General features: G+C 42.7%; 1 non-coding gene across 1 annotated transcript; it reads left to right on the top strand.

Moving 5' to 3' along the window:
- The first annotated feature begins 5427 nt into the window (after positions 1–5427).
- On the top strand, positions 5428–5560 carry LOC121104076. Its single transcript, XR_005836454.1, has one exon. It is a non-coding gene; the product is annotated as a small nucleolar RNA SNORA70 (small nucleolar RNA).
- The last annotated feature ends 6766 nt before the right edge of the window (positions 5561–12326 follow it).

Below are 12326 nucleotides of genomic sequence, written 5' to 3'. Positions count from 1 at the left end.
TTCATTCAGCAAATATTTACTGAGCTCCAGTATGTTCTAGGTGCAGCAGATAAAGCAGAGAAAAAGATAAAAAATGTCCCTGAAGTTACAGAGCTTTCATTCTGTTGTGGGAAATAGATGATAAACAAGTGAACAAAAATCAAGATCTTTTCAGACAGCAGAATACACAGAACCAAGTAGACCTAATTAAATAATAGCCATTGATGAAATGTGTTGCAAGATTCCTTTAGATGTTGAGACCCAGTGGTGTATTTCAATTATGATTTGTCTATAAAAATATAATTTACAAACAAATCTTCATGACACGAAATTAGTTTGCAAAGGTCTTCCTCTTTTTTAAAGACTGAGACAGCGTGAAGATTCTTGTGTAAAGAAAACTAACAGTATCAGTTAACAATATGGTTAGGTGCCAGCTGGCTCGTTCAGATTCTAGGCACCATGGCATTTCAAGTAAGAACCGAGGGTTTCCATGGTTTTGGGGTCTGACAGTTTGGAAGCTTTTGCATCTTCAAACAGATTTCCAACTTCACCCACAATTTCTTAAATTGGCTTACCCACTTGTTCACTTTCTTTGGTGTTCCATCCCTTAGCAGAGGGAGTGGGAGGTGAGAAGAGGAGGAGGTTATTATGTGCTGCTCCCCGTGGGCTGCTTGTATATAGAAATGGCACCCCGAGATGGTTAGAATGGTGCTTGTTGTGTCTAACTGGGATGTCAGTGGTTGGGGGTGTTGTAGTTGTAGTTGTTAAGGAAAATATAGAAAAGATCCCAAGGGCGTGTGAGTTCCTCAGTCAGTTAAGCGGCTGACTCTTGATTTTGGCTCAGGTTCATGATCTCAGGGTCCTGGGATGGAGTCCCACTTTGGGATTGAGCCCCGAGATGGCTCTATGCTCAGCAGGGAGTCTGCTTGTGATTCTCTCCCTCCCTCTGCCCTTCCCCTGCTCTCCCTCAAATAAATAAATAAATAAATAAATAAATAAATAAATAAATCTTTAAAAAAGATTCCAGATGGTAGAATGCCTGATAGATTGTCCATAGCATTTAGTGGAACATGGTGCTGCTGCGCTTGGATATGAGAAATCTCGTCAGGAATGGAACATGGGTCACTGTGGTTCAATGTGAGCAGGCTAAGGACCCGAATGTGGTTCACTTCCCTTTGATAACATCACATGGATCTCTTTCCTGAAATATTAAAGTTGAAAGAATTGGGGCGCCTGGGTGACTCAGTTGGTGAAGTGTCTGACTCGTGATTTCAGCTCAGGTCATGATCTCAGGGTTGTGAGATCAAGCCCTGCCTTGGGCTCTGTGCTGGGCATGGAGCCTACTTGGGATTCTCTCTCTCCCTCTCTGTTCCCCCGCCTCCCCCAAAAAGAGAAAGAATGACCAATTATAGAAAAAGAAAAAGAAAAAGGAATGCTGTCTAACTGTCAGAAAAGAATGAAACTCTAAAGAGTTAGAAGCATAGGTGCTGATCAGAGTATTTGGTGGGACTAAATTATTTCTTGAGGTGACCTGTCACCATTGAGTGTAAACTATTCTTATACGGATGCTTTTTCTTCTCTAGATGACATGCAGATATGAACGGAATTCCTCCTTTCATCATGTCTGTGAATACATTTAAAAATTTTACTTTTTGTGTGTCTATTTGTGTCACTTGCAAGCTTACTCCCTTTTTTTTTTAAAGATTTTATTTATTTATTTGACAAAGAGAGAGACAGTGAGAGAGGGAACACAGCAGGGGGAGTGGGAGAGGGAGAAGCAGGCTTTCCGCTGAGCAGGGAGCCCGATGCGGGGCTCGATCCCAGGACCCTGGGATCATGACCGGAGCCAAAGGCAGACACCCAATGACTGAGCCACCCAGGCGCCCCAAGCTTACTCCCTTTCTAATCACACTGGGCAAATAAATTTGTCTGCCAAACATTAACTTGAAGAGGCATGAGGAAACATGTAGAAAATAGGAACCTACATTCAGATTTTACACAATCAGCAAACAGACTTGATTTTATGTCATTCTGATTTATGTCAGACAAAAAGAATTGTGTTTTCCTTAGGAAAGAATTTGCAAGTAAGAAAAAAAAAACCTAACATTTAGTCAAGTATTGTCTGGGGGATGTGTCATTATCTGTTTATGTAATGAACTCCCAAAGGGATATGGGAAATAACTACACACACGTTTTCTATCCCTGCTGGGCTGAAGCAATGGGCCTGGAAACTTTGTAAAAGAAGGTTTGGCTTCTGAATAATCATTGCCTCACAGACTTGTTTATATGGGTCTCCCCCCACCCCCCATTGTAGGGAGATGGGAGAAAAGCTGTTAACAGCAGAGATGATTTAAGTCTCAGCAAAATTTTTATTTTTAATTTTTTAACTTTTTATGTTTTTTTTTGAGACTGAGTGTACAGGTGTGTTAGCGATGGGGGAGAGGCACAGGGACAGGGAGAGAGAGAGAGACTCTTAAGCAGAGTCCACGCCCAGCACAGAGCCTGATGGGCTCAGTTTCATAATCCTGAGATCATGACCCGAGTGGAAAGCAAGAGTCCAACACTTAACTGACTGAGCCACCCAGGCACCTCAAGATTTCGTTTTTTGTTTTTTGTTTTTTTTTAAGATTTTATTTATTTATTCGACAGAGATAGAGACAGCCAGCGAGAGAGGGAACACAAGCAGGGGGAGTGGGAGAGGAAGAAGCAGGCTCATAGCGGAGGAGCCTGATGTGGGGCTCGATCCCATAACGCCGGGATCACGCCCTGAGCCGAAGCCAGACGCTTAACCGCTGTGCCACCCAGGCGCCCCAAGATTTCATTTTTAAGTAACCTCTACACCCAACATGGGGCTCAAACTTACAACTCTGAGATCAAGAGTAGCATGCTCCACTGACTAAGCCAGCCAGGTGCCCCTCAGTAAAATTTTTAAATATCAAAAGAGAAAAAGACTTCTTTACAGTAAAATCTAACTATTAATTATGTTGATACTTAAAAATCAAGCTTAAAATGTTCACTTTCAACATTGCTTTTAAAATATGATATAAGGGGGGCCTGGGTAGTTCAATTGGTTAAGGATCTGACTCTTGATTTGGGCTCAGGTCATGATCTCAGGGTTGTGAGTTCAAGCCCCGTGTCAGGCTCTGTGCTAGGCATGGAACCTGCTTAGGAATCTCTCACTCCCTCTCCCTCGGCCCCTTGCCCAGCTTGTGTGAGCTCACACCCGTTCTCTCTCTCTAAAAAAAAAAGAGTAAAATATGATTTAAAACAAAATGCTTCACATAATTTTCCTTTTCACTTACTTGTAAGTACTGATGGACAATGAACCAATCAAAATTGACTTTTGCTTGTTTAGTTGATAAAATTAAATTTCTTTGGGATAATATTTTCATGTCCTTCTTTTCTTCCTTTAGCACCTTGCTTGAATATGTGACCATTTTTCTTTTTACATTGCTTATTTTTTTTAAAGATTTTATTTATTTATTCGACAGAGATAGAGACAGCCAGCGAGAGAGGGAACACAAGCAGGGGGAGTGGGAGAGGAAGAAGCAGGCTCATAGCGGAGGAGCCTGATGTGGGGCTTGATCCCATAACGCCTGGATCACGCCCTGAGTCGAAAGCAGACGCTTAACCGCTGTGCCACCCAGGCGCCCCTACATTGCTTATTTTTTAATTGCAAGGTACTATTAATCAAATTAGAGATGTCTTGAGGTAAACAGTAAATTTTATTTACTTAAGACATACTTTGCCATAAGGGTACTGTGATAAAAGTTGACAGTCTACGGAACAGACCTCTGAGGCTTCTCTAATATACTATTTAGAAGATTTTCTTCTGAAAGAGTTGAAAAAGCTTTTAAGTATGAGGATCATCTTAAAATGAGTTATTTTTGGGGTCAAGTCTATATCATTAGTAAGGTTTCCTTACCCATTCACTTACTGCGGACTATCTCGGCTGCTTCCAATTTTTGGCAATTGTGAATAAAGCTGCTATAAATATCCGCGTGCAGGTTTTTGTGTAGACAAAAGTTTCCAGCACATTTGAGTAAATAACTGAGTGCAATTGCTGGTATTGTAAGCCTATGTTTAGTTTTGCAGGAAACTGTCAAACTACCTTCCACAGTGCCTGTACCATTTTAATAAGCACAGGTGTTTTGACCTGCTGCATTTTTAAAAACAGATTTTATTTATTTACCTGTCAGAAAGAGAGAGAGAGAAAGAGATCACATGAGCAGGGGGAGGGGCAGAGGTGGAGGGAGAAGCAGATCCCTGCTGAGCAAGGAGCCCGATGCGGGACTCGATGCCAGGACCCTGAGATCATGATCTGAGCCAAAGGCAGACACTTAACTGATTGAGGCACCCAGGTGTCCCGTGACCTGCTGTATTTCTGACCTGGGCTGATTCACCCTTCCTTAGGCAACTTGTCGGTTCCCCCACTCCAGGGAGGTCACTATGTTGCTGCCCAGCTTCGTGCAGGCCCCCAACTGGCATAGTGCACTGCAGCCCAGAATTCCTGGGCTCAAGTGATCCTTCTGCCTCAGCCTCCAAAGTAGCTGGGGCTACAGGCGTGGGCCGCTGCCCCGGTGCTCCTGGCTGGACCATTTTGCATTCCCGCCAGCAGTGAATGAGAGTTCCTTTTGCTTCACATCCTCATCAGCATTTGGTGTCGTCGGTTATTATTATTATTATTACATGTGTAGTGGTATCTCGTTGTTGTAATTTGCATTTTCTTAATGACATATGATGTTGAGCATCTTTTCTTGTGCTTATTTGCCAACCGTGTATCTTCTTTGGCAAGTCGTCTGCTGAAATCTTTTGCCCACTTTGTTCAGATCTTGTGTCCGAGGGGTTGCAGTTTTAAACAGTGTGGTCAGAGGTCTCACTGAGACTTCTGAATGAAGATCTGAAAGAGTGAGGGAACAAGCTGTTTGGAACTCTAGGGAAAGAGCATTCTTGGAAGAAGAATAAACACCTGCAAAGGCCGTGAATGAAGGGTGTACTTGGTATCTGCTAGGTTAGCAAGAGGCCAGTGTGGCGTGAGAGAGTGGCCGAGGGGAGAGATGAGCCCGTAAGACCAGAGAAGCGAGGGGGTAAGCTCAAGGAGCTTGTGGGTCATTAGGGCTTTGCTTTCATTCTGAGTGGAAACAGGAACCAGAGGATCTAAAGCATAAATTGATGTAATCTGACTTCTGTTTAATAGGCTCCTTCTGGTTGCTGTGTTGAAAGCAGACCAAAGGCAGGAAGACATAAAAGCAAAAGAGACTGGTGACGAGACTGGTGTCAAAATCAGGGAAGAGGGGATGGTGACCAAGCCCACAGTGGTATTGATAGAAAGGATGAGAAATGATTGAATTCTGCATATATTTGGAAGATAAGGAATTTACTAATGGATTGGATGTGGGGGTGTGAGAGAAAGAAACTGAGCATAGTCTGTTGAAAGGTAAACAGAGTCTGCAGCCAGTGAAGCCCACTGTGCTCTTTCCCCATGGGCCCTGGTGTGCCATGGCTGCAAACAGTAGCTTCCTTGGTAGTATATGAAGCCTGTTGCTTGTAGGGGTTGCCCTAAGGGACCTTGGAGACAGACCTTTCCAGGGGACATTCATGTCTGACCTCATGCTATCCCCAGTCTAGGCTCCAGACAGGTATGTAAGGTGCCTTTGGAAAGCCCCAGGGCACAGTGGGCAGTGTCCACATTGGGCAAGTCAGCATGTTCATCTGTGCCAAGCTGCAGGAAAGGGAGCATGTCCCTGAGGTCATATATAGGGCCAAGTTCAAATTCCCTGGCCTCCAGAAGATCCACATCTTCAAGAAGTGGGGCTTTACCAAGTTTAATGGGGACAAGTGTGAAAACATGGTGGCTGAAAAGTGGCTCATCCCAGAGGTCAATGGGTTCAAATACACCCCTAATTGTGGCCCCCTGGACAAATGGCCAGCCCTGTCCTCATGAGAACCTCGGTGCTGCCCGCTCCTTATTCATGCCCACTGATGAATCTTACTTCCTGTCAACAATAACAAAGATAAACTGAAGTGTATTCAAATTTTAAGAGTTTGTTTATTTGAGCAAACATTGATTTGAATCGGGCAGTGCCAAACTAGAAGCAGTTAGGAGCACTCTACTGGCAGGAACTAGGGGCGGGGTTTTCATGGAGAAGCAAAGCAAGGAAGTTATTTCATTGGCTGTCACTTAAGGGATGCAGTATTTGGGAAAGCCTAGTTGGCTGTTTGTGATTGGTTGTTCTTCTTGACCTTGAGGCATTTGCAGGATTGACTCTGGCTTAGGCTTCGGTTTGCTTATGTAGGCGACCAAGGCATTAGAGCCACCAGTCTCGTGACCCTCTTGTTTGATTACTCTCAGAGTTCCGTGTTTCTTTTGTTTGTTTTTTCCCTGAGCAACTGAAAACTAGCATTGATTAGGCTCTGTCATCCTAGGTCAGCACAAGGCCCTCTTTTTTCGCTTTCTTCCTGACCCCCATTTTCATTTCTTCTATATCCCTCGCAGGCATCCACTATTCATCCATTATTTAGAGCGTTTTAAATTTACGCTGGTTCCGTGCTATCGATTTTATTCTGTTTTCTCACACTTTTCCCACTTGACGCTACGTCTTAAGAGCTAAGCACATAGCTGAATGTATATCTCTTGCATTAATTCTGGGGGCTGCTTAGTTTCCCACTGAATGCATTGATTACCCCTGATAGAGTTGTATCCTTGCCCACCAGCCCTCAGGTTGCTTGCAGCTCCCTGCCACTGCAAACAATGCTGAGATGCACGCCCTCAAGCAGATTCCAGTAAGGACACCTGTGTGCAAGTTTCTCTGGAGTATATTCCCAGGAGTGTGATGGCTGGGACATATTGAGTTGCCTAATGACTGGTTGCATCGGTTTACCATTGCTGACCAATAGCCTTTGAGGGAACCCTTCCTTCATATTCTTACTGACTCTTTTTTTTTTTTTTTAAGATTTATTTATTTTAGAGAAAGAGAGAGAGCAAGCACAGGGAGGGGCAGAGGGAGAGAGAGAGAGAAAAGCTTTAGCAGACTCCGCACTGAGCACGGAACCCGACAGCGGGGCTTGATCTCACCACCCTGAGATCAAGACCTGAGCCAAAACCAAGGGTCAGATGCTTAACTGACTGCACCACCCAGGGGCCTCCATATTCTTACTAATTCTTGATATCAAACCTTAAAATTTTTATAATGTGGGATCTCATTGTTATTTTAATTGCATTATTTGATTTCTAGAAAGTTCAAGCATGTTTTTATGGATTTGTTAGGCATTCGTAGTCTTCTTTCTGTAATTTGCCTATTCTAATTCTTTGCCCAGTTTTCTATTGGATTTCCTGCCTCTCGTTGATATATAGAAGTTCTCTCTATAATCTATTTTTTAAATTCTTTTAAAAAAGATTTTATTTATTTATTTGAGAGAGAGAGTGAATGAGAGGGAGGAGGAGAGAGTATCTGAAACAGACTGCACTGAGCACAGAACCCAATGTGGGGCTTGATACCACAACTGCGAGATCATGACTTGAGCCGAAACCAAGAGTTGGATGCTTAACCGACTGAACCACCCAGGTGCCCCTCTCTCTATATTCTACATATGAATTCCTTGCCTTTTGGAGGTGGGAAATATATTCTTCTAGGCTGTCACTTGTCTGTTAACTTTGTCTATGGTGTCCTTCTTTGAAAAGAAACCCAATTTTTCTATACTGAAATCTACACATTTCTTCACTGATGATTTGTGATTTTGAGACTTTCCTTACTAACTCCTCCAATTCAAGGTCACAGAGATATTCTTCTACACTTTCCATCTCTTTATTGGTTTCCATTTCAGATTAAAGTATCTAATCTATTACAGTTGACATTTCTATGGGGTATGAGGTAGGACTCCAACTGGCTTTTTCTCCATGGAGCAAGACAGCACTCCCAGCATCAATTCCTGAATAATCTATCTTTTCTTCATTGTTGGAGATGCCACCTCTATTGTATATGAAGTTTTCAAGAACACGTGGGTGTGTTTCTGGATCCCTATTTTATTCCATTGATCTGTCTGTTCCTGGGCCAGTATTAAATTATTTTCATTGCTCTGGCTTTGTGATATGTCTTAATATCTGGTAAGAGAAGTCTTCCGTCTTTGCTCTTCTTTTTCAAAACTGCCTTAGCTACTTGTGTCTTAGTTATTCTTTGCATTTTTTACAATCAGTTTGTCACATTCCTCTCAAAATCATGCTGGAATTTTGACGGAAAATGTATGATAGGTTTGTGTTATTTTTAGAAGAACCTATAGGGGCACCTGGGTGGCTCAGTCAGTTAGGCATCCGACTCTTGGTTTCAGGTCAGATCATGATCTCATGAGTTGTGGGATCAAGCCCCTCATGGGGCTCTGCTCTCAGTGGAGAGTCTGTTTGAAGATTTTCTCCCTCTGTCCCCACCCCCACTCATGGGCTGCACTCTCTCTCTAAGATAAATAATAAGTAAATCTTAAAGAAAAAAAGAAGAAGAACCTATAGATTTCTATGAACATAGAATTCTGTTTTCTGGATCTCTTTTATGCTTTGTTAGGGTTTGTAAGACAATTTTTAGGACTCTTGAGTGTGGAAATCATGACAGATATATTTAAAGATACATTTACAGGAGTACTGTGAATATTCAGAAACTGTGTTCAATAATAAAGGAATGGTTAAAATTTGCAAATAGTTTGGTGTATGCATTAATAGAACATTGCATCAAAAAACCCATACTTCTGGGCACCTGGGAGGCTCAGTCGGTTAAGCAACTGACTTCAGCTCAGGTCATGATCCTGGGGTGCTGGGATCGAGGGTCCTGGGATTGAGTTCCGCATCGGGCTCCCTGCTCAGCGGAGAGTCTGCTTCTTCCTCTTCTTCTCCCTCTGTCCCTTCCCCTGCTTGTGCTCCCTCTCTCTTTCTCAAATAAATAAATAAAATCTTAAAAAAAGACCCCAAAATAAAAAAAATACTTTCAAAGAATCTTTAATGACATGAGAAAATATTCTTCCTATATATTACATCATTAGTTAATGAGATTACAGAGTTCAGTTCTCTTTATTATGTCTTTTTGGATGTGTTCCAAGTTCTCTAAAATGAACATGCTTGATTTTTGTGATAACTGTGTTTTTCTTTTAAAAAATTGGTGGAGGCAAATAAGGTTTGCATTTGCCATCTGACCGTTCAGGAACATTGGGAAAATGGTTTCTGACTCATCTGATGAGCTCATCAGGCAAGAAACGATAGCTCATTCCAAAATTTCCCAGTTTGACTGCCTGCCTGCCCCATCTGCTGGCACGCCTCACAGCTTGTGGGGTTACCTGACTCAGCTAAGCATGAATAAATGTAATTTCACACATTGGCTTTTCATGTAACAAATATTTAACAATCTGCTGCTATGTGCAAAGCACTCTATTAGAATTGTTGAAGACAAAGGGTCAATTTAAAAAACCCCAGTCCCGAAGGGGCTCAGAGTGGCCTATTCAGATCCCAAGGGTGCCCGGCTGTCAGGCCTGCCTCTGGGCCAACCCTCAAGTCTTCTCTACTCCACGTGTTCAAGACTTTCTTCGCTTTCCTCAGGCCGTTCCCCCGTTTGGAATTTCTTTCCTTCCTTGTCCACCTATAACAATGTGACCTCACCCATCTGTGAGGACTTCTCTGACCCTCCCGCTTTCTCTGACATTCCGCCAGCACTTCTCATGTGGCTCACACTTGGCATATTTTTTTTGCTCATTCTTGTGTTTTTAGTCTTTTTCCCAAAAGCAAAGTTGGAGGCATGGTTGTCATCTGCATTAAATACTGCGGTTTTCGGCTGCGGCGGACAGGAGAAATGGAAATTCAGCACGTGTACTTTAGAACAACACACCCAACGGCACTTTGACCTCGTGATATTGTTAGCGGACGGGGGTTAGGAGAGCTGTCCTGGCGGCCTTGGGCGAGTATAGGACCCCACGGGTGACAGTTCACTAGTGACTGTTGAAAAGCTTTATTTATTTATTTGATTTCTAGAAAGTTCAAGCATGTTTTTATGGATTTGTTAGGCATTCGTAGTCTTCTTTCTGTAATTTGCCTATTCTAATTCTTTGCCCAGTCTTCTATTGGATTTCCTGCCTCTCGTTGATATATAGAAGTTCTCTCTATAATCTATTTTTTAAATTCTTTTAAAAAAGATTTTATTTATTTATTTGAGAGAGAGAGTGTTTATTTATTTATTTTTGTGTGTGTGTTTAAGTTTTTTTTTTTTTTTAAAGATTTTATTTATTTATTCGACAGAGATAGAGACAGCCAGCGAGAGAGGGAACACAAGCAGGGGGAGTGGGAGAGGAAGAAGCAGGCTCATAGCGGAGGAGCCTGATGTGGGGCTCGATCCCAGAACGCCAGGATCACGCCCTGAGCCGAAGGCAGACGCTTAACTGCTGTGCCACCCAGGCGCCCCTGTGTGTGTTTAAGTTTTAATCAATGAGATTGTCTGATAGATTTCACTGAATCTGGGAAGCCTGGGTGGCTCAGTCAGTTAAGCATCTGCCTTTGACTCAGGTCATGATCCCAGGGTGCTGGGATTGAGTCCCACATCAGGCTCCCTGCTCAGTGGGGAGCCTGCTTCTCCCTCTGCCTGCTGCTCCCCCTGCTTGTGCTCTCTCTCTCTGACAAATAAATAAATAAAATAAAATTTAAAAAGTTAAAAAAAAAAAGATTTCACTGAATCTGAGGGGATATTTATTAGGGAATTAACAGATCTTGATAACTCAGAGACCAAAAAAACAGTGGTCATCAGGAGCTAAAGAAACAGGGCTCAGCAGTGTTCCTGTGGACCCTGCCCCGGGCTCCATCCATTTGCAGAAGGTGTGTCTAATTCTGATTCCCATAGGGCACCTTCCAAAAACTGAGCTTTGCTCTCTACAGCTGGGTTTCCCTGTGGAAGTTTCTCCCTTGACTTTGAGGAAAGGAACTACAGAGGTCCAGCTGGCCACGTAAGCAGGACAGGCTCCGTTCCTTCTCCCAGACTCACCCATCAGTTCATTCTCTTCTTCTACATGAAGGAGTGAGTGTAGGAACGAAGACAATATTTCTTCCACGTGTCTCTTTCGTGGGATGTAGAGTTGAAATCCTCCCCTCCTTCCCCACCATGGAAGCGTGCAATGTCCCCATACCAATCATCTTGTATAGTTCTTACAACTCCTCAGTGGTATTCTTACTCTCATTTTATAAACATGTGGTGAGAAAATGGGGACAGCAAGGGGCTGACAGGTCACTTGGAAGTTTTGGAGGAAAGAGAAGGAAAGAATTTGAGGTGCAAGGTCAGTACGCTTTTGTTTTTTGAAAGGAGAACTTGTTTCTAAAACAAGGGGAGCTTTGTTCGTAGGCCAGTAGTTCTCAAACTTGGGTATCCGAATTACCTGGAAGGCTTGTTAGAACACAGATTGCGGGTTGCACGCCCACAGTTTCTGAATTAGAAGGTCTGGGGCGGGGCAGGAAAACTTGTATTTTTAACAAGTTCCCAAGTGGTGCTGATGCTGTTGGGCCCATACTCTGAGAACAACTGGTACAGGCTAAGGCCTGTATTGTTTGCTTGTTTTTTTAATCACTTATGAGCTCAGAATGGTTTTTTACATTTTTAAATGGTTGAAAAAAATCCAAAAAGAGTAGTACTTTATTGCATGTGAAATAAGAAATTCGAATTTCATTGCCCATAAATATGGTTTTATTGGGATACGGCCATGCTTATTCATTTTGTATTGACTAAGGCTGCTTTAACGCTACGACAGCAGAGTGGAGTAGTTGTGACAGAGACTGTACGGCCTGCAAAGCCTACAATATTTACTACCTGGTCCTTTACAGAAGAAGCTTGCTGTGTACCCCTCGTCCCCTCGCAAGGAACTAGTTGCGATGGAGAGGTTAGTAATATGGGAGGAGGGTAGTTGATTGAAGGGACAGTGTGCTTCATGAGGCAGGAGGGAACACAGGAGAGAAGGATATCTTATCCTCTGAAGCTGGAGGGAAGTTGGTGAGAATTAGGGTAAATCTAGGTAAGATAGTAGATGTGCCAATTGGTTAGAATTTGATAAAGATCGATTAGTAGAAGTGAGAGGAGAGGAGAATTGATAAAACTGGCTAAATTTGAAATATCTAAGGGGAAATAAGAGCTATCATAAAAGGCCAGCTGAGGCTGAACATCAATAAATTTTAGTGGTTCCATATAGATAACGTGTATCATTCTATCCAATTTTGCTTATTGTGCCAATGTAGGAGATGAGAGGATAATCATAGTCTTGATCTAGAACGTGAAGATAGGTGCGCCTTGGAAATGATGGCGTTCATGAAAGAACTGTGCATGTGATCAACCACATGAGTA

Source organism: Ursus maritimus, unplaced genomic scaffold, assembly GCF_017311325.1.
Source record: "Ursus maritimus isolate PB19 unplaced genomic scaffold, ASM1731132v1 scaffold_2, whole genome shotgun sequence".
NCBI lineage: Eukaryota > Metazoa > Chordata > Mammalia > Carnivora > Ursidae > Ursus > Ursus maritimus.
Note: the sequence above shows the minus strand (reverse complement) of the source record. Positions and strands in the feature narration are given on the sequence as shown.